Source organism: Onychostruthus taczanowskii, unplaced genomic scaffold, assembly GCF_017590055.1.
Source record: "Onychostruthus taczanowskii isolate IOZ18803 unplaced genomic scaffold, ASM1759005v1 scaffold19, whole genome shotgun sequence".
Classification (NCBI taxonomy): domain Eukaryota; kingdom Metazoa; phylum Chordata; class Aves; order Passeriformes; family Passeridae; genus Onychostruthus; species Onychostruthus taczanowskii.
Window position 1 is genome coordinate 4,761,607 of NW_024499128.1, and position 23,786 is coordinate 4,785,392.

A 23,786-nucleotide genomic window follows, 5' to 3' on the forward strand; every position below is an offset into this window, starting at 1 on the left:
GCACGATGGCCACTGCTGACAGAGCTTTGGCTGTCTGAGGCACACGGGGATCCTTGGCAGGTACAAGGGGGTTTACCTTGCAGCACAGAGCACCAGTGGAGTGCAATTACTGCAATTTGGGGATTGCTTTATGGAAAGCACATTTTAATGCACAAGCTCCTCCTGCTGGCATGTCCCCAAAACGACAACAGTGCCAGCCCAATGGAGCAAAGCTATTCAGAGGGAAAAGGGCAAAAGGGGCAGAAGGAGTTCCCCTAAAATGAAGAGAGATAAATTAATTTCAGTCTGGCATGGCTGAGGTAATCAGGTCATTTAGGGTAATTACATGAACACCAAAGTCTGTGAGCAAAGGACAGAAATTGCAAGTAATTCTGCTAATTTAAATGATGCCACTCCACAACATGATATATCTAATAACTAAATTAGAGATTAATTTATCTTAAATGTCTTAGCTAATTTTTATAATGACAATCTAAGACACATCATTATCTAATGTAGGTTTACAGAAATCAATGTATATCTGAGGAATTACAGCTTCATGCATCCAGCATGAAAAGAAAACTGGAGCTGAAATTGAATTGATCAACTTCCATGGAAACAGATGTTCTACGGGGAAAAAGTTTCAAGTATTAAAAGTGTCATAAATTTAAGAGTCTTTCAGCCCCCTTTTCATGGGAGAACCACCCATCTCACTTGCCTGCTTCAGCTCTGGCTTTCTTGCCAAAATGACCAACCCAAAATACATGGTAAGCAAGCAGGAGGGAAAGAGTCACCTCCCCTCTGTTCTGTCTCCTGTTATTAGATTTAATGCTTTAGTTCTAGAGGTAGAACAATACCTATACAGTCTCTGGCACTAACCAAAACACTTTCTAAATGTATTGACTTGGTCAGAAGCATGAAGACATTAAATTATTCTGTCTGTATTTCTGGCAAATGCACATGAAGATGAAATTGAGACAAATCTTTTTGCCACCCAGTGTTTGGAATGAAGAAGGAAGAATAAGTTATTACCTACAAGGTTTGCAGATCCTCTTGTTTGCCACACTCAGTAAAAACAGTCCCTAGGTTAGTTTGGGGGTGCTGAGTTAGGGTCCACCTCCAGTTGATTGTTTTACTCAGATTAAAACACAAATTTAAAACACCTAAATCTCAACCAGGGAGTAGCTGTGCTGCAGTAACTCTCCCAGCCCTGCTTCCCCAGGTCCCTGAGGTAAGTTCACAATTCATCTAAGCCTACACGTGTCCCAACTACACCCGTTTGGCTTTAATAAAACATTCTGCTTTTCCTTCTGTTCCTTCTGAGCCACAGAAGCTTTAGCAGGGTCCAGGCAGAGAGGCTTACCAGGCACTGCCCTGTTCAGCTGTGAAATGTCCACCTATTAAAGGCTCAAGTTCTTTTCTACATTCTCACCTTGGCCCCTTCTGAACAAAAAAGCAACCTGCTTAGGCAATCAATTCCTCCTTCCTACCCGGTCATTGTTTAGCTTTTAAGCATTCCTGATTGATCTGCCCAGCGTTTGTTTGGCAAACGATTCAGTTTCATTGATTTTTGTCTTGGTGTCAAGTTCTGCCTGAGGTGCATCTATAGAAAACAGCTTAAAATAACCAGTCCTTTTCATCAGCTGCTGGTTTATTCATACCTTTGATTTATTGCTTTCCCTGTATCCATATGCAAACTGTATTTTGTGGGGTTTTCTTTACATACTCAGTACATGGAACTGCAGTATTCTCTTGGCTGATGTGAGCATTTACATGAAGAAATTTATTTCCCATCTCAATGCCTATTCTTCAGGATAAAATTAGAGAGAGAATTTTCTGATAAAAATAGTTTAACATATCTGCAACTGGAAATACTTTTGTATCAGCCAGAGATCAGAGAACAGAATAAGCACATCTTGGGAGTGCAGCAAAGCTCAGGATCAGGCATTTCGTGTATCTATCTATAGATCTATCTCACACGTAAATGCCTCTCTGGAGACATTCGTAATTCTAGTTTCACTTGAGTTATGTTAAACACCTCATGAAAAAAGGCATTCACTGCCAGGTAGATTTGGTGATTTTTGCCAGCTTCTTGTGTCATTAATTCTTTGTTAGTCATTATAATAATCTAATTCTGGTAATAACCTCAACACTTAATGTGGTGCTCAGGCAGGCAGCTCCTCAATAAGGTCCTGGTAAGCAATGCCCTGTCAGGAGATCCTTACAGGACAACTGAGAACTAATTCTGACTTGACAATGCAACGTATCTCAGCACCTTCTGCCAATTAAAATCAAATAAGGTACCTGCTTAGTGACATTAGTAACTAAGATTCTGAATTCACCAAACCATTTCACATACTGTATTTAACTCCTACTTTGCAGTCAACTGGGTAAAATCCTAGTTGTTTCCAGTTGGTGAAGTATAAAAATAACTGGATGCACATTTCCTGCTCCCAATTTTGTAGAAATTAAATACAATTATTAATGAGAAACTGTGATCTCCATTTATTAATATAAATGTCTGATTTGGATGTTTAAAGAGTCAGTTACTAACAGAAGAGATGGAAAGACAATCCCTCTATAGCACTCTTCAACACTGAAAATCCTGAAGACACTACTAGAGCAAAGTTATCAGGTTACAAACTGAATAATCATTTCCCATCAAGATTAGATCTGAAATGAAATTTCAAGAAATGAAAAGCATTAATTCTAATACTCTGTCCAACCATTTGGTTAATGTACAGCTCCTTCTACTTCCACAGACACACTTCTACACTCATGACGTATTTGATCTCTTCTTGCAGTGAAATAATGACACATAATCGTGTTTCCACGTGTTACAATTCAAATTACCCTGACTTGAACATTCACATGCTACAATTCAGTTTCCATAACAGCATGAAGACTTTCTTCACCAACATCTGCACTGTTATTTGAATTTTTCTGTAAACCATGACACTGTGCATAACTCTGACAACACAACATTTTTCCCCACTAAGTTCATGTTGAAGTTGGCATACGGAGATGGTTACTGTATCTAATAGTTCTGTAACTGGATAATATCTGTGTTATACACTCGTTCACTCAGGAAAGGCTCAGAACCCTGCAAAGGTCACCTTTCATCAGTTTCCATCTAAGCAATACTTCTACTTAATCCTCTCATTCCTTGGCTTTCCACTGCACAATGGCCTCTGCATTTGGGAATGCTTCTCTCCAGGTTTTGTGATGCCCCAGACAGAATAAGGGAATGCATGAACACTGTGCTCTGGCAAATGACCCCTGCCCAGCTAACTAGGAAGACAGAGACCACTACACACAGATTTACATTTATTTATAATTTATATATTTGGTTTTTGTATTCCTGTGCTTAGCTGAAAGGCAGGAAGTTTGGCTGTTCCATCCATTTCCATCTGGAAATCACCAACATTCAGCTCTACTCATTCTCCTCCTGTCAGGGGTGGCTCTGTGTGAGCAGCACATCCCCCACGCTCAGCAAAAGGAGATGTCATGAACAAGTGGTTCAGAAGCAGAACATGATCCAGGGCTGTTTATTAATAACAAAAGGTCAGATTTGCTTTCAGAAGAACAGTGTTCAGTTCCTGGACAGATGTCATGAACAATGACAATGAACATGGTTCAGAAGCAGAACATGATCCAGGGCTGTTTATTAATAACAAAAGGTCAGATTTGCTTTCAGAAGAACAGTGTTCAGTTCCTGGATTTGGGTAATCCTGCTAGTAAGCAATTATCTTTAAGGAAAGCACAGACAGCTAGATTACATTGTTATTGAAAATATGGAGAAAACTGAAGACAGAAGACATGCATTAGGATTCACAATGCATCATATACACAAAAATAAACAAAAACTTTTGTTTGGCAAGTAGCAGTTTCCACGTGCTGAGGCAGCAGTGCATTACAGTGACCAGACAGGCACTTCCTCCCCCAGATTCACAAACTGTTGGCTCACAATGGTTTTGACATAGAGGACAGACAAATTTAATTACCAAATTGGCTTTTAAACAGCGTATAATCAATACAATTGGCATTGGGCATAACAACAAAGCTTGCAGCACATGCCTTCTCAGGCACCAGGACACCAGTAAAGCCAGTGAAGCCAGCAAAAGGAGTTAAGTATTAATACCCCTGAGCTCTCCACACCTAGTTTACACAGCACACAAAATGCAAATAATTTATCATGTTCCATGCCAAGCACTGGGGGAAAAAAAAAAAAAAAGAAAAAAAAAAAAGGTTTATAACATCTCCTCCAATTTGCTTAATTTTGCCAGTATCACAGAGAGGAAAAATTTGGAAGCTTAAAATACTTCTTATCTGTTCATCCCTACCATTTACCTGATCCTGAGCTCACTAATGTACTCAGACTAATGGCAGTAAAAAACTCGGTGCATAATCCTGCCTTACTTTAGCACATCAGACTTTCAGCCTTCAACAGCCAGCACCTGGGAAGAGCAGCAGTTAGCTGTGTCCTGTTTTTCCACGGGCTCGGGAGCAAACAGCTCCTGGTGCTTCGGCTCTGGCTGGGCCATGGCCCTGCTGGGCCAGCTGGCTGCTGTGTCCCTGCTGAGGGCTCTGTCCCTCCACTCTCCCTGACTCTTCTTTGATTCAAATTCAGCCAGGCAGGAATATCTGCCCCAGAGCACTGGCAGGTGCAGCTTTCAGTGAGTTTAAAAGGAATAATGTGCTCTTTGCTCGGGTTTTGCCAGTAAACTGCCCATCATAAAAATCAGCATAAACAATTACCATCATTCTTTTATTTTTAAGGACAAGCCCCTTCTTTTAAAATTACCATGGAAGCAAACGGAATGATAGAGAAAAGTTGTGATCAAAACATGTTTTGATCTTCCAAGGAAGTGCTTCAGTTTTAATTGCTCCATCAAGTTAAGAGGTATCAGCTGCTTCTCTGAAGTATCTTCATTTCTCATGAAGATTACACATGATATTAACATGTGTAAAAGGCAGGAGAGAGCTGATGTGACCATTCTCAGAGGCAGATCCAGATTTGAATCAATGTCACATTAAAAATAACAGCTATGAATATAAAAAAATGAACAAACTTAGAAACTGCTCCAGGAATCATAATTGTAACTTTTCTGGAAAATATGGTGACAACAGTAACATGAAGAACATTGCTCTACAGCAATCACTCTTTCTGAGTTTTATTTTTTAAATACTAAGGGCATGTTATTGCCTTCCAGCCATAAGCTTGATACTAATAGTGATGCACGACCTAAAAACCCCAAAAATATAGGCCATAATCTCAGCCCCTGGGAGCTTTTAAATTATTCTTCATTTTAGCCCATTATTTAGCTTTCCTAAGATAAAAAAGAAATTCCCACTGACTTGGATAAGCCCATGGAAAATAGTACATCTGCACCTGGCAACATGATCACAGGGCTGAGACTTGGTATAGTGCAATTAGATCTGTACTCTCTAAATAAACAAAAGAAATCAAGATGGGGAAATATGTAAATAAATGAGTACCATCAACAGAATAACAAGGGAAATGCTGACTTTGTTCTTGGTAATGAAGACAGGGACTAATGTTTACATTTAATCCAAGACAGAAGAGGAGGCTCACGGAAGAATGATGCTGGCTAGTAAATGACTACAGGAGCCAGCTTGGGATGCAGCAATCCTGATGGATTAGCCAGAAACTAAACAAGCATCAGGCTGGCCAGCAAAAAGACGACCACAGTAATCAGCAACCAAAATCACATTTTCTGTTTAATCATATTTTAATTATTTTCTCTGTAAAATGAAAGTGTCCGTGATAAATGCAGCTCATCCTTTTTTTTTCATGATGACTCCAAATTAGGTTAACAGGCAGCAAAATTTCCTACTGACTCCAGTGGGAGTGCACAGTGCATTGCTGGCCAGGAGCTCCTGAAATTTCAGGTCAGCTCTCCAGGTATCACTAGATTCAGAGCCTTTAAAAAGTGTATCATCTTGGACCCTCTATAACTCAGAACTTTGCCAATGAGTTCAAAATAAAAATAAATCAGATTTGCAATATTTTCCAGAATATTAGAGAAGAATCAATTTAGGACAGCAGTGAGCAGCCGTGGCTCTCACTGCTGGCAGCCACTGCAGTGTAGCTCCAGGGCTGGAGCAACATTCCCAGCAGCTGGGAGCTGCTGAACCTTCTCAATTCCAGCTCCTGGAGGAGCCTGGAAACAGCTGCTGCTGCCCAAAGAATCTGCTTTGGGAGGCCAGTTGAGTTTTGTCCCAGAAGGAAGCTATCAAAGGATCACAGGATGACAAGACAGGCACTTTCCTCATCAACTATGAAATCCCCTTCTTGTTTCTTTGAGTTTTGTGCCTTTTGTCCACATGAAGATTTTGCTGTTAGGAAGAACAGCCAACAGAGGACATCTTTCATGGCTCCAAGTACATTTTGAACTAAACAGCAACTCCTTTTCCCTGGTTTAGAAGCTCAGTGAAGTCCCTGTGTTACTTTTCATCTTATCCCTGCCCTTTGCTGGGCACTGGATTTTCTTGGAGTCTTCAGGATTTAGATGCATTTTGACTCAGCTGTAGCACTAACAGTAAACACAGGATAGAATATTCAGTCTGCAAACCAACGCCATTTTCTTTCCCTGTGGTCATACCTGACTATTCTCAATAGCTGATGCTTTAGGATTTCTCTTTTATTATGCAGGAGCCTTCTGCTGAAAGGTTTCTAACAGTCAGACATTTAGAGCTGTTCAGTGTATGTGTATGTTTTATTGTATTAAAACTAATAAATTAAATCTCTTGTAAAGAATTAATTTATGAGTTCTTAAGGATAAGAATAAAATTTGAGAAACAAGATTTCAATAGTCAGATAGACACAGAATAGTAAGAAATGGACTCTGCTGTTTGCAAGGCCCATATTTTCTAACTTTCAAACTCAAAGATTAGCAGGTCTCATTTAACACTTATAATGAGTGTTAATAAACTCCTAAGTGTAATTGTGTTGCATTTCTAAGATCTTAAACTAAAAATAAACCTTCATACTGCTGTTGGTAATCAAACTGTGGAGCACCGTGTAATTAATATGTGAAGATTTGAAGAAAAATTACTTTGATCTGCTCTTGGAGATGGTGACCCCAGCCATCTCAGTACAAATCCTTCCTGCAATTTCTCTTTAAAATCAGGTTATTGAGCAAGAGGAAACTGAAGAAGCCTGTTTAGTGATAAAGCAGATCTGCATTAGGAAATGAGCAGCTGTTGTGGCTCCATCCTGCGACGTCAGACTGAGGCTGTGAATACACAAAGTTCTCTCTGGGTGCTGTTCCTGGGCTGTGCAGGGTCAGGGGTGGAAGCACAGACAGGATGGATTCCTGAGCCATCCCTGCTGCTGCACAGGCACCAGCCCTGGCTCAGGATGCTGCCACTGCTGTTTCTGCACGGACCTCAAGAGTTCAGGTTATTTGTCATTTCTGAACTGACATTTGGCCTCATTTGTATCTACAGAGGATGTATTTGGAGACCTCTGAAGCAGTCTAAAGTAAAAAAAAAAAAAAAAAAAAACAAAACAACCAAAATCACTTTCTTTACCCAATGGTTAATGATGTGAAGGGCTATGGCAGGGAAGGAAGGCTGCATGCTATGAATTTTTTGTCATTAATAGACAAGTACCTCTAATTACATCAAGTTATTCTAGGATATTTCAGCAAACTGTTCATGGATTCAGCTACCACCACACAAGTACCAAACATATTAAAAATATACCACAAAAATAGGATCTGTAATACAACAGAATTGAATGGATTATGTTTACAGCTGGCAGATAAGCAAAACCAAGGAACAAAGCTTCTGTAGGATGTTTTGAATTTCAGTGATGGCCTGTAGCTAATTCCTGCTGTTTTCACAGAAAAACTGATGGCTGCTGCAATATTTTTCAATACAAGTTCAAATAAGGAAAAGAAATAAGCCACCTCCTTTTGAAAAAGTGTGCAGTTGGGCATAAACAAGCTTGTTATGGTCTGGATTAAAGCCAAGTACATGCACAAGTACAAAGACACCTCCCTTATGAAGATTATTTGTTTTACATATTTGAATGGATGCATCCATTATCCATTACTGGCAGTGGTGCAGAGAAATGAGCATGAATAAGCACTGGAAGACTGCAATATAAGATGTATAAACAGATTGCTCTAAACAACAGTTTCATGAGTATTCCTTACTGCTTCATATGCTAAGAGAAAGGAATAAAGTTTATTTGCCATCTTCAGCATAACTTCTTTCATTCCTCAAAATCTCTTCCACTGTGGAAAAGTAATTAAACTTAATCTTTGGTTTTATTCCCAGTGAAATAAGCATTACAGAATATTTTTTTCTTGCAGTACTCTAAATCTAACAGTTACATGAAGAGGAAAAAAAGTCATGTTGTTTCATTAGCAAATTATTTTTTCAAAATAATTCTGCCATTCAAGCAATTATGTAAAATTTACATATGGGAATACATTTGCACACACTCATTCTGATTTAAAGAACAGTGTATTTTCAATAATTATTCCCCCTTTTTCCCCTGCATAACAGATTTCTCAAGGGCAATTGCTCTGAGATATTGACATTTCAGGGGGTCTGGAGCAAACATCATAAACTCATGTCTGAGAGCTCAGCTGGCAATATCTCTGACAATGCATTACAGAAATCCACCACGCCAAAACTGTTTGCAAATGCCATCCTGTGCCAAAAGTGTTTGCAGATGTCACAGAGAACCACCCAACATGAAGCAGCCCTTGGCTGAATGCAGAGCAGCTCCTGGTGCACCAAGGCCTGAAGTGCAGGGTGCAAAGAGCAGCAGTGCCCACTGGCACAGACCAGGCAGGGACTTAAGGGACTTCATTGTTTTTCTGCACCAGAAACCTTGGAAATGCCATTTCCCATTTCACAGAGTAGCAGCAAGGCAGTTTGGTGACACAACAAAGGCTGTTTGGGAACTGAAGAGAGAACAGAGCTCTGTGGCCTGACCAGAAGGAGACAGAGCCAGCCTGGTAGGTCACAGAACTCAGACCTTGCTTCCCAAAGAACAAATCCCCTAAATCCTGCTCTCCCTGGAGGTGCTGCCTTTGTACATCCAATGCTCACGTGCTAGGCTGGGAGTTCTTCTACTTTCCCACATTTTAGAAACTTGTAAAAGAAAAGTGATTTTTCAATAGTCTGTGTTGTTGGCAAGCATCTCTATCAAGCTTCCCCTGTTAACAGAACTCAATGAAAATGTCAAATTGAAGTCTTTCTCTTGAACATACACTCTGAATTTCCACACCTGGTTTGTACCTGGAGTCATCTGCTATAAACTGTGTCTATCACTTCCATGACTCCATGTAAGATTTTACTAATTAGGGAATTAAACTCACAAATCCCCAGACTGGGTTTTGTGCAGGTCACATCTCCCAGGCCACTCCAGCATAGTATAAGTAATATATTCTGCCATGCAGACTGGTTGAAGTGAGTAAGAAGCCCCTAAGCTCCTTTCAACACATCAGAGAAAACCAGGAGTAGAAATAACCTCACTTTTTGTGAGAATAGTATGGTTTCAAAAACATCTAAGTGCCACAGTTGCATGCTATGCAACTTCTAAATACATTATAAATACAATATATGTGATAAATACCGTATTATTTTGTTTGGTTTCTTTCAGTTCCATTAATCAGTTTCTATTCATTCTGTGAACATATATTTAAAGAAATAATTCCCTCTTCAGCTGTATATTTCGAATTCTAATTTCCAAAAACAGCACTAGAAGAGTAGTGGGCTATGAGAACTTATTGATAAGGGAAGCTCAGCATCCCATCTGCCCAAGCCCTCCTGCCATCACACCTACCTGCACCCTGCTTTCAGCTGCATGGAGAACAGAACTTGAGGAATTTTGCCTCCTTCCAGCATTGTGCCATTCCCACAAAGAGCTCAGCTGTGGGATCCAGGCTCCCTAGGTGCAGTGGGTCAGCACAGGGGGTCCCCAGGGCCTTGTCCCAAGCAGCAGGAGAAGGAGCTCAGGGCTCTGGATCCCCAGCTCCCAGATCCATCTGCACTTGCACACAGATTGCTCTGGCTGGCCAGATGGCTTCTTACAAAACAACATGTTCACATCAACAGTGTTCAAAACACTTTCTGCTGGAAACTTGTTTTCTGTCAGGGACCTGCAGATGGTTCCCTTCCCCTACCTGTAGGTTCTCCAAAATACATCTCCTGAACTGGCTGTTATGCAATCTTCATATGCTGAGATTTGACTGTGAATATCTAAAGCTGGCAATTTTCTTAAAATAAGCTCCAGAAAGAGAAACTTAACAAGCAATTATAGATCAGCTAGTTTAAATGCAGCTGTAGAATAAATATTACAAACTGTTTTGCAGGATTTAGTAGGCCAAAAATTAAGCTTTGAAAATCACAAATTCCTTACAGGGAACTCATGTAGATTTGGGTAAGGCCAGGAAATTGGCTCAAGAAGGGAAAATATTGTGAAAAGAACATTACACAGCTCCACCAGTGGTGTCTGTGGGGTGTGCATGTGACACAGTGAGGCACCTGAGCCAGCCCTGAACAACTGTGCAGTAAATGGCTCCTACCATCCACATGTCCCATTATGCAGTCACTACAGTGGCAATTTAGTGTACTCTCACCTGCTCAGCAGCTTAAAAAAATATACTGAGAAGAAAATTATCTTCACACCAAATTAGAATATTCACTTTGTTGTTTTTTTTTTTTTTGGCCAGTCTGGTGATCTCTGATGACCTGGATGCTACATCAAAATATGCATTACAATGCAGCATAATTCTATACGTTTGTGAGCTTTTTGCATTGCAAATTCTGTGCCTATTTTAAAATATTGTATTCATTTTGGGGGCTTTGATTGAAAAGGGGCAAAAAGACACAGCTTTGTAGTTCAAAGTATGAGAGGTCCCACATGCTGGAAGATAGACACTGTCATACAGCAAGGACAGCAAGAACACAGAGGCATCTGCACTTGCTTACACTCCAGCATTTTAGCACATTCTCAGCTATTGACTGACCGAGTTGCAAACTCCTCTGTGCTCTCCTCCTCTGAAAAAGTCAATTCCAGCAGAATAATGGAGCAAATTGTTACAGACAGAGAGGATAACTGGGAAATAAACTGTCCAGACATGTCTAGTACCATTTACTAGAAAAAGAAGGATAACACATAGAAAATAAAACTATTTTTCATTAAATTAGGTGTATCATTGAAGCAATTTCATTAAAAGAATTCTTCTCAGACAATCATGCCAGAAACTGGTTTACATAGTAAAAGGAAATAATTAGACAATTGCAAAGATAGTAAAAGCTTACTTTTACTAGCTAGCTTACTTTACAAATTATGTATACTTGTTAATGAACAAAAAAGAATCTGAATGTTTAATAATTACTATTATTTGAAGGGAAGAAGAAACAAAATGCCCTGTTATATTTCCTAGCTATTCAAGTAGAAATATGTTCTATGTGCTCACTAGGAAAGTTTTTATCATCTTGTAGAGATGTCAAACTCTTTCAAACGTGAAAATTTCGATGTCAATGTTCGACAGTTGTCAGTGACCAGGTGCAGACTAGGAGGGTAATGGAGAGAAGGTTTACAGACATTGATTTGTATTTGACAGTTTTCATGGTTTTGCTTTGCAACTCTAGGTTCATTATTTTGCATGAGAACAAAAACATGCATTTAGGTACAACACCATGGCATTGCTTTTGGAGACAAACACAGCACCAAGAGCCCCTTACCCAGCAGAGAGCTGCAGAACAGAGCCCATCCCAGCCCTCAGGCAGACACTGGGAACTGGGGCTGCCAAGGCAGACCGAGCTGCTCTGGCACAGACTGAGCAGCAGCCACAGCTAAAGGCAAAATCACATCAAGCCCAAGGTGCCAGTGCGTGCCAGCCAAGCACAGCCCTGCCCAAGAGGGTCCCCTGTCCCCTCGGGGCTGGCTCTCCAAGGCACATGGACCTCCTTCCCACGTCCTTCCACAGAGCTCATACCTTAGGCCTGGAGAATGAGCACAGTAAACTGAGACAGACAGTATCACAAATATCTGCATTGCAAGTATTATTGAAATTGCCACCTGGATTTGATTTTGTGAGTATTTGTGTATGCCCCACACGTGCACATTTCATAATTTCATACATCTGCTAACACTATCCTGATATCAATAAACAGTTGTAGCAGAGTTTTAGAACTGCACAAAGAAATTGTTTCCTACTGAGGAAATCCAGATTCTAGGGTTTCAGGATGAGTAGAGTACATATACTGCTGGAATGGAGAGGATCACCTTAGAATCTACTAAATGTTTACATGAGCAAAAATTTATTTTAAAGAATGCAGACAATGAAATTGAAGATAGAAGATGATTGTCTCTGCATTTTCCAAGTTTCCAGTACTTAAAAAAAAAAAAATCATCCTGAATTATGCTGAAGGTACTTCACAAAGATATATCCAGGCTATGAAATTGAGAATGGAAGCTTACAGAGCTGAGGATTAAAGGATGAGAGGCAGTTTTGTCCCAGCACACAGAGAACAGGTCCACTGAATGCCCAGCAAGCTGGTCAGATAACCCAAGCAGAGGGATCTCCTCTTGCCAGGCATTTACACTGCTCTGTACATGGAGCAGCACAGAATGCAGAATGCTCACTGCACCAGACCTTCTCACCCCAAGATCCTACCTGGAGCTGCATCTTTATACAAAGTAAGACTATTCTAAAATACCAGAATCACTCATGTATAATTTTTTCAAGCTTGTTTTCAGAAGAAAAAATACCTTCCTACAGTAGTGTTTAAATAAAAATTCTGTGCCTATGGTGAACACCTTTGGTTGCTAGTTCAGTTACTATTGCTATTTCAAAATATGAAAGAAAATCCCAATACCCTTCTAATGAAATGTCTATGTATGCATAAAATGCAGTAAAGTAAAATAAATCCTGTTATGTCTCTTTTTTTTACACTCTTTTCCATTATTTTCCCTTTTTCACCTCATTTTAATGTACATTCTCTTCAATCCCTCCAAACTGTCTCGTTCAATCTCTTGCTATTTACATTTTACAGCACTCCTCTACTCTTATTCACTCATTTATTCTTGTATACCCTACTTTCTCCAGTTTTCATTCTATAATAATTCACACTGCCAGCCACAACACTGTTATCCACTAAAACCCAGCTATTGTTTGCTCCTGTTCATGCCCAATTATTCTTTCAACAAACTCCTCAGCTAAGTTGGGTCTGTGTTGGTGAGTCAAACCTCTGTTGTCCAGAAATCATCATTCTCACAGCTCCCCATGGAAACTAATTCCCTCCTGCACAAACAACATCAAGTTATCTCTTTCAAATCAATTCACCTGTTCATGTTTCAGTTTGCCTTTGTTTCACATTTCCTTTATTACAATACAGGCCTCAAGTCCCTGTTGACTCACTCTGGTTTTCAGCCACCCAGACCTCAATCCCAGTGTGACACTGCCCAAGCTCAGTAAATCCTCAGCAAGTCCTACTCAGTATTTGACAAATTTTTATTCTATTGCTCTAACTTCCCAAATACATTTTGTGAAAAATTTCAGTATTTTCAGTGCACTCCTCCAGGCTGAAAACCTCATTTGAAAGCTCCTACTGCTCAAGTCACTCCAGCTAAAAGAATGACTCTGGTGAACAACTGCACTGTTGCAATCTTGACTTTTCCTGCTTTATGCACTGCTGATAAATTAATTTAAATTAAGATCTTGACACTGCGCTATGCCCTTTAACATGTTACGATAATGACCTCTTCTTGGGTTAAATTCTATTCCTGCATGTCATTAATTCAATATATTAACCAGTGCTGATAATCAGGAGGTAATAAAGTGAGAATATTGGTAGAAACCACAGTGCTTACAAGAAAGGTGCAGTCTATATTTGCAATTCTATATTTGAATGTCAGGTGCAGCTGTCATATGGCTCATCTGACAAGAACATCTTTATTCTTTTACTCACTTAGGACAACCACACCACACTACAAATAAAAGGTCTAAAGATGGCTGTCAACATAGCTGAAAGGAAAAAAAAAAAAGTAAACTGATTGTTCCATACCTTATCCCACAGTAAAGTGCTTTCATGCTATCAAGAATGAGGACAGGACTTTGAAGTCCTGCACACTTAACTATATTAGCATTTCCAGCATTCCACTTTTCACAGCCCAGATGCAAAAATTTGTTCCAGATCCAAAAATGGCATAAGGAGCTTTAAAAAATATTGGATCCATTGTTTATGAGTTAGGTATGGACAAAACAGAAGCAGGATTTTTCTGTCTGTTTAAAATTAGAAAGAGTTTCTGATTTAGCTAACCAAATCCACCTTGGAAACTCCCTGCCAGACATGAGTGTGCAGTAAATATGCTGACAGGAATGGTGTGCCAACCCCCAAAGTGAAACTTTCTTTCCTGGCTCCAGAGACCATTTTTTGCTACCAGTTTCAGAAACACCTGCTCAGTACAGAAATGCCTGAATGTATAAAGAATTCACTTTTCAACAAGGGAGTGCATGTGACTTGTAACCAAGGAAACAGGATCACTGCTGTAATGACACAAAACTTAACTGGCTCTGTGTTCTTTTATCAGAAAAATCTTAATATCTTCCTGCACTGCTACAAGTTCAGTGTGTTAGAGACACAAACCCCAGAGTTTAGAAACCCTGTCTTTTGCTAAGGACTTGCTAAGTTTGTTGGCAAGCAGCAAAGGAGCAAGGATGTGCTGCTGAGAATCACAACTCATCCCTTGGAATGATCTTTCATTACAAAGCCTGCTGTTAACTCGAAGAAAAAAGGATAGAAAGTGATGATAGAATTCGTGTGGCCCAATGAAAAAAAAAAAAAGCATTCCAAATCCTGATCCAGCCAGTTCCTTGCAATGTACAGATGGGAATTGAACATCACAAAATACACAGCACAGTTAAAAGCTCCTTTTGTACAGCAGTGAAGTTTGCACTTACATTGACCATGGCTGTTTTCAACATACTCTCTATTTGTTCCAGAGCTTTATAAATTGTGTGATTATAAATGAAACCAATATACAGCAGTTAGCAACACACTAAGTGCTTTATAACCCTTGCTGTCAATCTACTTTCTTTCTATTTTTGTCCATTTTTTCAACCAATGCAATGGAGATCATTTTCTGTACATTCCTACACATGCAAAAGAAATATCATAGCATAGCCTCTCTGTCATTTATAACGGTAATTTTAAACATAACTCTTATTTTCTCAGGCAGCATTAAACAGAAGTTTATTCCAAGGCGACTGTAAAGATCACAAGCCCTCAAATGTTTCCAGTGGTGACTGGAGAGTATTCAATCCTTGTACAGTATGCACTAAATTATTCTTATCATAAGCACTGTAAAGGTCACTCTGAATATAAAGAAGCATGATAAAAATCTAATTGATGGAAATATGCTCATAAACACCTATTTGTGAGGCCTGTTGAACAATTCATAGCAATTAACTGAGCAAAGCAAGTCTCACTGTCTTTATTGAGATGGTAATTGGTACAAGTCACACTATTTCAAAGTGAAGTGATTCTTTTTTTTTATGGTAAGGCTCAGTACTGGGGCAATAAATACAATACATAAATCCTTTCAGTATTATGGAGTTGCTGAATGACACCCCAGCTTTACTGAGCATCACACCAAGACAGAAATGACAAACACCTTTTCCTTGAGGTGTCTCAGTCCTGGAACACTGCAGCTCTGAGGTGTTTCATTAGGGTGAGCTTAGAGGGATGTGTTTCTGTAATACTCTCACTATTACCCATCCCTGCAGGACTAAGTCCTTTCAATTGCACTTCTGAACACCCAAACACTTCTGACTCAGTGGTGCCTTAAAACTGCAAGACTGAGAAAACGCAAGTGAGAACAAGAAATTGGGAGCAAAAGGAAGAAAACTTCAAGAGACATAAACAGATTCTTTCACCTGAAAAAAACTTATTTGCATTGGGCACTGCTGGCAAATTTAATAAGACCACCTACTGGAAAAGAAACAACCTATAGAAAGGCAGCTGAGAGAAACAAACAAATTTTCTAGTCCTTTTTTATTTTAACAATTGAGAAGAAAATAAGCAACTACAAAAATAGTTTTAAATATATCAAAATATATATTCTGACTCCAAATTTTGACTTTAATTTTTACCTGACATGTAAAGGATTACAATGTTTTGATACAAAAGGCATATCTTGTTGGTTAATCTATGTGCCTCATGCAAATCATTAAGGACTATGCAAAATATTCTTCCTGATCAAAAAAATGTCATTTAAATTCCAGGGAGCAGTTATGTGACTGCTAACTTTTGTGGAATTACTAAGAGCAGAACCAAGTTGAAGTCAGCAAGTATCTTAAGTACTGATGGGTATTTGGAATATACTTCCATTGCAGCAACTGTCTGAAGACTGTGACTGCTATTAATGGTATTGCCACGATAACTACCCTTCCCTAGCTCAGGCCAGAGATTTTAGAACCTGTTCCAACCATTTAAAAACACAAACCACTGGTAAGCACAAAATCAGAGGATGCAGGACAGCTCTTTACCCTGTGCAAAGCAGCAGCAGAGTTACAATAAATGCTTCCTGACAGACTTGAATAATCAATGGGAATGTGTGTCAGTTTTTCATGTCCTATACAAAGCTTTAATTATTTCACACATCACCTGTCAAAGCCCAGATAGATCCATTGTAAAACAAAAACCTACAATCATATCATCTTCATATGTCTGGATAAAACCAGCTGTAAAAAGCCAAATGCTTCTAGTAAGCCTAAAGTACCAGTGTTTATCCACAGGGCCTTACTATATTCAACCCCTCTTGTTTTTAACATCAAGCATCCCAGGTCTCTTTCTTCCTGCATTTTCTTGCCCATTTTATCACTGTTTCTATTCCTCCAAATGTATTTTTTCTTTCCTCTTTTCCCTCTAACATCCATAAACCCTCTCAACTACCCAGAGCAGGGAAAGGAAAAAAATTTAAGACATTTGAAGAATGCCATGTAATACACATCTTCAACTTCAGTGTGTGCAAAACCACAAGACACAACACAACAGGCAATTCTTGCAGAAGGGAAAGAGATGAAAGTTTGAATTTTCATATATTTTGGCCAAACAATTTTTGCCCTACTTCTTCACATTTCACTTAGATCAAAACATGCATGATGCTTTTTTTAAGTCTGATGTCAGGCATCATAGGTTATGAAAGACTAAAACCAAAACTGTCAGTTACAAAGTGAGGAATGCAGAACCCAAGAATAACAGTGAGACAGCTCTATGTTTGTTAAAAACAATCCACTCAAATGCAAGTATTTTAATTCTACCATCAACAAAAATTCCACAAAAGAATACCACATTTTTGCACTGAAACTTCCTGCATTATCTGAACATGATAATCAAACTTCAGATATCTAAGATATTTTTACTTCAACAATCATCAGTGCTTGGCAACACAGTTCAACTGAAAGATAAATATTGTGTAACGTCTCTACATTAGATCAATCAATTAACATAGCAATAAATTAGTTTCATTAGCACGTTTCAGGCATCAGAAGGTGCTTTACTAATTAAAAGTCCCATATTTAAGCAAATGCTATTTCCAGTTTGTTCATGTAAATTTTATTCCAGGGTGCCTACTATATTCTATCAGAGAGCTTTCTCCTGTTACACAGCACACCTGGGAGTGCAGAGGAGGCCCTGCAGCCAAGCAGTGCCCGGCTGGAGGCACAGCTGCCCCCTCAGGGCTGCAACCCTGCACCAAGCTGGCCCCAGCACTGCAGGGTGCTGCAGCCCAGCGCTGCCTCCATTCACTAGAATGCACAGATACACACCCTCAGGGCTTTAAGAAGTGTCACGCCATCACCAACTCCGTTTTTGAGAAGTCAACCAATTCAAAATTGTATTTAAAACTTCCTTATTTTGCTTCAATATTGTTTTACAGCATTTCAGGGATTGCTTGTTTGCTTTTCATCTTATCGATAATCTGAAGATGCAATAACAGCACGACAGTCACACCTTTATCTTCATATGCAAATATATTCATGTCTGTGTATTCAAAAATATTATTTTAACGAATATTCATGTTTCTGTGAAAAGATTTAGGTTTCATTCTTTACACTAAAACTGTGCTACATGTGTTGTACATTACCTATCCCTTGTGGGGATGAAGTTATTGAATGAAATATAATTGTTACACTAATCTGTAGTTGACTTTGAGTCTGTTTTTATCCCTCTAAAGTATCAAAAACCTAACTTTGAAAGGGTCAATTGTCAATTTCTTTACAATGAACCTAGAAATACAACATTTACAAGTGCCTCACAGTAACTTTCCTAGATGATTTATTTCATTTCTATTTGGCAGCAACATTTTAATACTTGCAATGGTATTGTGCAGAAGCTAATGTTCTTTTTACCTCTCATAATACCTCTAATATATACATTTAAATGTTCTCAATGACACACTGACAGGTGCAACTGAAATAGAGATGAGAAAACTGCCAAATCCAAACCAAACCAAAATTCTTCAATTCTTTCAGAACAAACATCTATTCTTCTACAATATTTTAGCTTCATTGTCTGCAAGACCAAAAGCAGGTACTTGGCTTTAAACGCTGTTTAGTGCTAAATAAATCTGAGAGGAGTATTCCCAGGATGACATTCTTTTTTGAGTTGCTGATTGGCTGGCACTGAAATTTGCCTATCAGTCTCTCTCTATCACATTTCTCATAACTCTACCTTCTAAGATAGTGCAAGCATTTTACAAAATGAGAGAGAGGTAGAAATAGTATTTTTTTTCACTACAATTTAACTTGGTGACTCAAAGACAACTGACACAAAACACCTAAGAACATAACTTCTGCTATCAAGTATGCCCCTAGTAATGTCACCCAGGGGAAATGGAAGCAACATATTTTTTGAAAATTACAATCCTCAAATCATCACAAAGAACTGATGACTCCTTTGGTGTTCAAATACATCCTGCAGACAACAGAACCTGCTGATGATTTACTGAGCAGATTCCCTGCTTTTGTTAAAGCATCTGTTTGAGCAGCTCCCACAAGGGAATAAACGTCCAGCTTTGCAGCTCAGCGGAACATAAAATTGTTATTTAGAAACCAGTGTAGCATGTACCTGTGGCCTACAATATGAGATTAAAAAGTACTTAGCACAGCAGCTGCTGAAAACATTCACCAAATTGTCTTTATACCATTCGTGCATGTATTTTTATCCAAATGTTTGCACTGCCAATGCAAAGGAACCAGCAAAGTGGGACTACTCTAACTGAAGAGCTCTGCACAGCTACCAAGTGGAGTCTGTGTTCTAGGAGCTCCCCATGTCCAGACTTTGCGTTGCTCACAGGTAACAAACACTGTGTGAGCAGCTGGAATTTAGCCAACACTTCTTTCTGCAGGGTAGATGTAAAACACAACTCAAGATTATCAGATTATTTAAGATTCTATTCCAGATTTATAAAGATTTGAGGTTGGAAAGCACCTATGGAGATCACTGAGCCAATCCCCACAGGGCTGCCCAGGGCTGTGTCCTGCCAAATCCAAGCATGGAGTGTCAGCAGCCTCTGGGCAAAGTGCTGGAGGGTTTCATCTCCTTCACAGTGGGGAAAAAAGGGGTTTTTATTATTTTCCCTGCATTTCAGTTTGTGCCCATCATGAGGACATTAGAAAGAAAATGTCTTTTAAAAAATTAGGACAATTGATACAGAAACCAGCAAGATAGAAAATTGGACCATCACAGAACTTTAGAATTCTTTTTCCCAACTTTTTAAAGCTTTTAGCTTCTTACATATTTGAAATCATACAATCTATATATAGATTTATATTGAAAGATTCAACTATATGGTCCAAAGAATTGTGATTCTTGTTGCCAAAGATCCCTCCTGGTTTTATATATATTTACAAGGAGCTCTGTGTTTGTGACAATTTTTCATATTGATAAAAATGTGATTAAAACACAACTGTACTTGTTATAACCAGCTTTGTTTATCCATAATGAACCAATCATAAGTGCAAATAAATGACTTCACCAGCTTCTAATTCAGCAGTGCTAATTCTTGATTTAGGTTCTGCTCCACATGGACTGAAAATTTATCTTTTGATGTCAATTTTATTACTGCAAAGAATTTGTTATTCAGCATGTAAACAGATAAATTAGCAGAGTCAGAATCTATTTTTTTATATTAAGAGAAGAAAGTGGACTATATGGGAAACTCTGACCAATCCTGTGACTGAGCTGACACAGTATCAAAACTGAAAAAGATACAAACTGAGATTACAAGAGGTAGACACTGCCAAAAGGAAAAATACATCAATGACAGTTCACAGCACAAGGATTCAGAACAAGAGACACTTCCACGAGTCACCACAAGCATTTGATACCATGATGGGAAGAAATGTAGCAAACTCATCACATTATTGTACTGCAAACTGTTAGCTGAGTTTCAAAAGAAAAGCAATTCCTTCCTTTGTAAGAGTGCCAGGCTATTTCATACAGATCAATGTAAATGTTCTTCCTTGTCAGATCTGTGCCTGATTGTATGGAACCACTGCACTTGAAAGGGAAGAATTCCCAAAGAAACAAACAATAAAAATTTTAGGCAATATTCATTAACAGTGGATTCAGTCTTAGAGATATTAATCTTATCTTCTGCTCACCATAATCATATTTTAAGACCACAATCAGGTCTTAAAAGTGATTAACTAAAACTGACCCTGTAATTTCTATCATAGGATGCCTAATCAGACATAACTTTAATGGGATTTTTCATTTGCACACTGAAGCCTGGTCACATAATACTGCAGTGAGAAGAAACTCTATAAGACAAATAATTATTTTTTTATTTTACATTTCATTGCTTCCTAACAGAGAGATCTAATGCTCTAGAGATTTTTTTTATGCATATCAAGGCTATAATTTTTTCCCCAGACTGAGGTAACACTACTGTCTACAGCACAGTCCTGGGACTGATACCTCAGTGTTCTGTAATTACAGCTTCACTGATAAAGATACAACTAACATACATGTGTGCTACAGAGGAAAAAAAAAATTAAATGTATCAGAAATACCTCAGTGTTCTGTAATTACTGCTTCACTGATAAAGATACAACTAACCGTACATACATGTGTGCTACAGAGGAAAAATTAAATGTATCAGAATTTCTGTACGTATTTACAGTGTTTTACAGTAAAATATTATTAAACCTAACAGAACAGAAGAAGTGCAAGTACAGTACAAAGGTTACAACTGATTAAAGTCATAAACAATTCACAGACTCCAAGGTATTTCAGGTCTCCTGTTGATGACGCTCCAAATCTATCACAGAAGGATAATACTGGAGAAGTTGGTAATCTGAAGTGGAACTGAAATGCATTTTCTTTCAGATGTTTTTTAAACCCCCAGAAGTGCCCCAGACTGAGATCATGAGTCTCAGATAATAAAGGCCACAGAGAGTTCAAATAGCTTAGAAATGATGGCACTTTCAGACACTGATAGAAGGAGTGCATTTTAGAAAGGTTCTTTTTATTAATTTAATGCTGCTGCTGTAGCTGCAGAAGAGTCTGATATCTCAGTAGTAAAACGCATTAAAAAGCCATTTTGTCTGCTGCTGTAGATGAGAAATGTAGTTATTTTGCTCAACAGCTGAGTTTTTCCAGAATCCCACTAGTATTCTCAGAGAAAACTATCTACTCTAGCCAAGAGAGAATGCTGATACACTTGTTATATAAGAAAAAGTTCTCAGGAAATAATTCACAGATACATGTAGGACCAGAATCTCTGCCATAATGTCCAGATATCACAGAACATTCCAGTCCACTGTCTCATGCAATGTGTTAAGAATTATAAAATTGCCAAATTAGAAAAAAACCTCTAAAAATAAAGAGGTATTTTGCCACCTGTGGAACACCCACACCAGGGTTGACAGGAGCGCAGTGCATCACAGAGGTGTTTAGGAATGGGTGATAAATGGTGTTGGCCAATTTCTTACAGCAAATCTCTCTCTTTAGAGATAACTGCATTATTTTGTATCACAATGCTTTACTAACTAAATTGTACCCCTAGAATATTGGAACTTAAACGTGCTCTCAATAAAACTTTGCTCTGTCTGTGAAATTGATTGAATCTCTCCCTACATTAAATTTATTAGAAGAAATAGAGTTGGAGGGTTTTATAACAGGGAAATGGTGTTCACTCAGACTTGTGCAGCAGTGGCAGAACCCATTACATGGATTGTGATTTTAATCTTGTCCCGTGCAGATCCCCATACTTGGCACTTCTTTTAATAAACAGAAACACGAGATTTAAATTCTACTTACACACTTAGAAAATAGATAAGACTAAATATCAGAAAACAATTGTTCAGGGCTAAAGAGTAAGAGGAAACTCTTTTTCCTTTCCTGTTTTAGACATAAGTGGCCAGGAGATTATACTGTTTTTGACATGTCATTTCTCAGAACTAAAAAAATAGTGTAATAAATTACTTCTGTAACAATAGTGTATTAAGATTTTTTTTAAAAACACAGGAGAAGGAGTATTTACATTTTACAACTGCAAATGTATTTGGTATTTGTCCCCCTCTTCTCTAAAAAAACAAAACTAAGAACAACATAAAAGATAACTTCTTTAAAACTGCTCAACAAAAAGCTACACATGGGCACCTCAACTGGATCTTGAAACCATTTCCATCTCTCCAGCTCTTAGTCAAATTCCAGACAATAAGTTCTTAGGGAGCAAAAGGCAAGTCTCTTAAGAAGTTTTCCCCACAAACATCACTTCACCATTTATAACACCATCAGCAAGATGTCTCATCAAATTGATTTCAAATCCACAGAAAAACTGGAAACTCATGAATGCCACAAAATGTATCTTGGCATTCTTTCACTCATCTATTACATTTTCTAATAAATAGAGCTTTCTTGAAATCCAATTTCAACTTGAAAATCTGACACACTCTGCAAAAGACCAGGCAATAATACAACTAAATATGTGTGCTGTGATGAAACACATTCATTTGAAATTGGTCTTGAAGCTGCAAATGAATCCACCCATGGGTTCACAGGCATGGATGCACAATCCCTGTGCAGAGGCTCGTGGACAGCAAATTTCATATGAGGACTTACTGTAAATGAGTGTTTAACCTATCCAGAATTTGTACAGGTGTAGGACTGAAAAACCATTACACTGAAAAACTACTAGTGAAAGAACATGACTTTCAAAAACAATTTTTCATTAGTATTTTTTCCTAAATAGTTTTAAATATTTACAATTACATGAAGAAAGAAGTTTAAAGGGAAAAGGGACAGTTTTGCCAGATTATACCCCTTGTGTGATGGTGTATCAAAGGGTTTGAGATTCTTAACAGACAACTGTTATTTCTGGACATATTCAACTTTAACATTAATGAAATCAAAACAAGCATCAGCAGACTGCAAAAATTCAGCTAAAAGAGCTCAACAGCTTGACTTTTTTATTTGGTTAGTAAGGACCCTAATAGTGCTCTAACCCCATCCCCCAAAACAAGATTAAAAAATAACAGAAACCCCACAGTAGCAAAAAACAAAACAAAACTACGGAAGACCAAATAAAATAAATTGAAAATACCTAATGTTTAAAGAGCATGTATGCACATCTGTATGCAGATTTTAAAGTCGCTTAGATATTTCTGAAATATTTACACTGTGATTTTCATTCAAAATCCCCATTTAAATTAAAAAAAATACTCTATTTGTCATATACTTCTTTAAATATAACAAAAGCACCTGCAATCTGAACAGGAGGCTTCTATTTTAAAAAAAGCTCT

General features: G+C 38.3%; 1 protein-coding gene across 2 annotated transcripts in view; it reads right to left on the reverse strand.

The window, feature by feature from the left end:
- The window catches only part of SNX29 (sorting nexin 29), a 102,705-nt gene that overhangs the window by 6,098 nt on the left and 72,821 nt on the right, over positions 1–23,786 (reverse strand). The gene's annotated exons all lie outside the window — the stretch shown is intronic.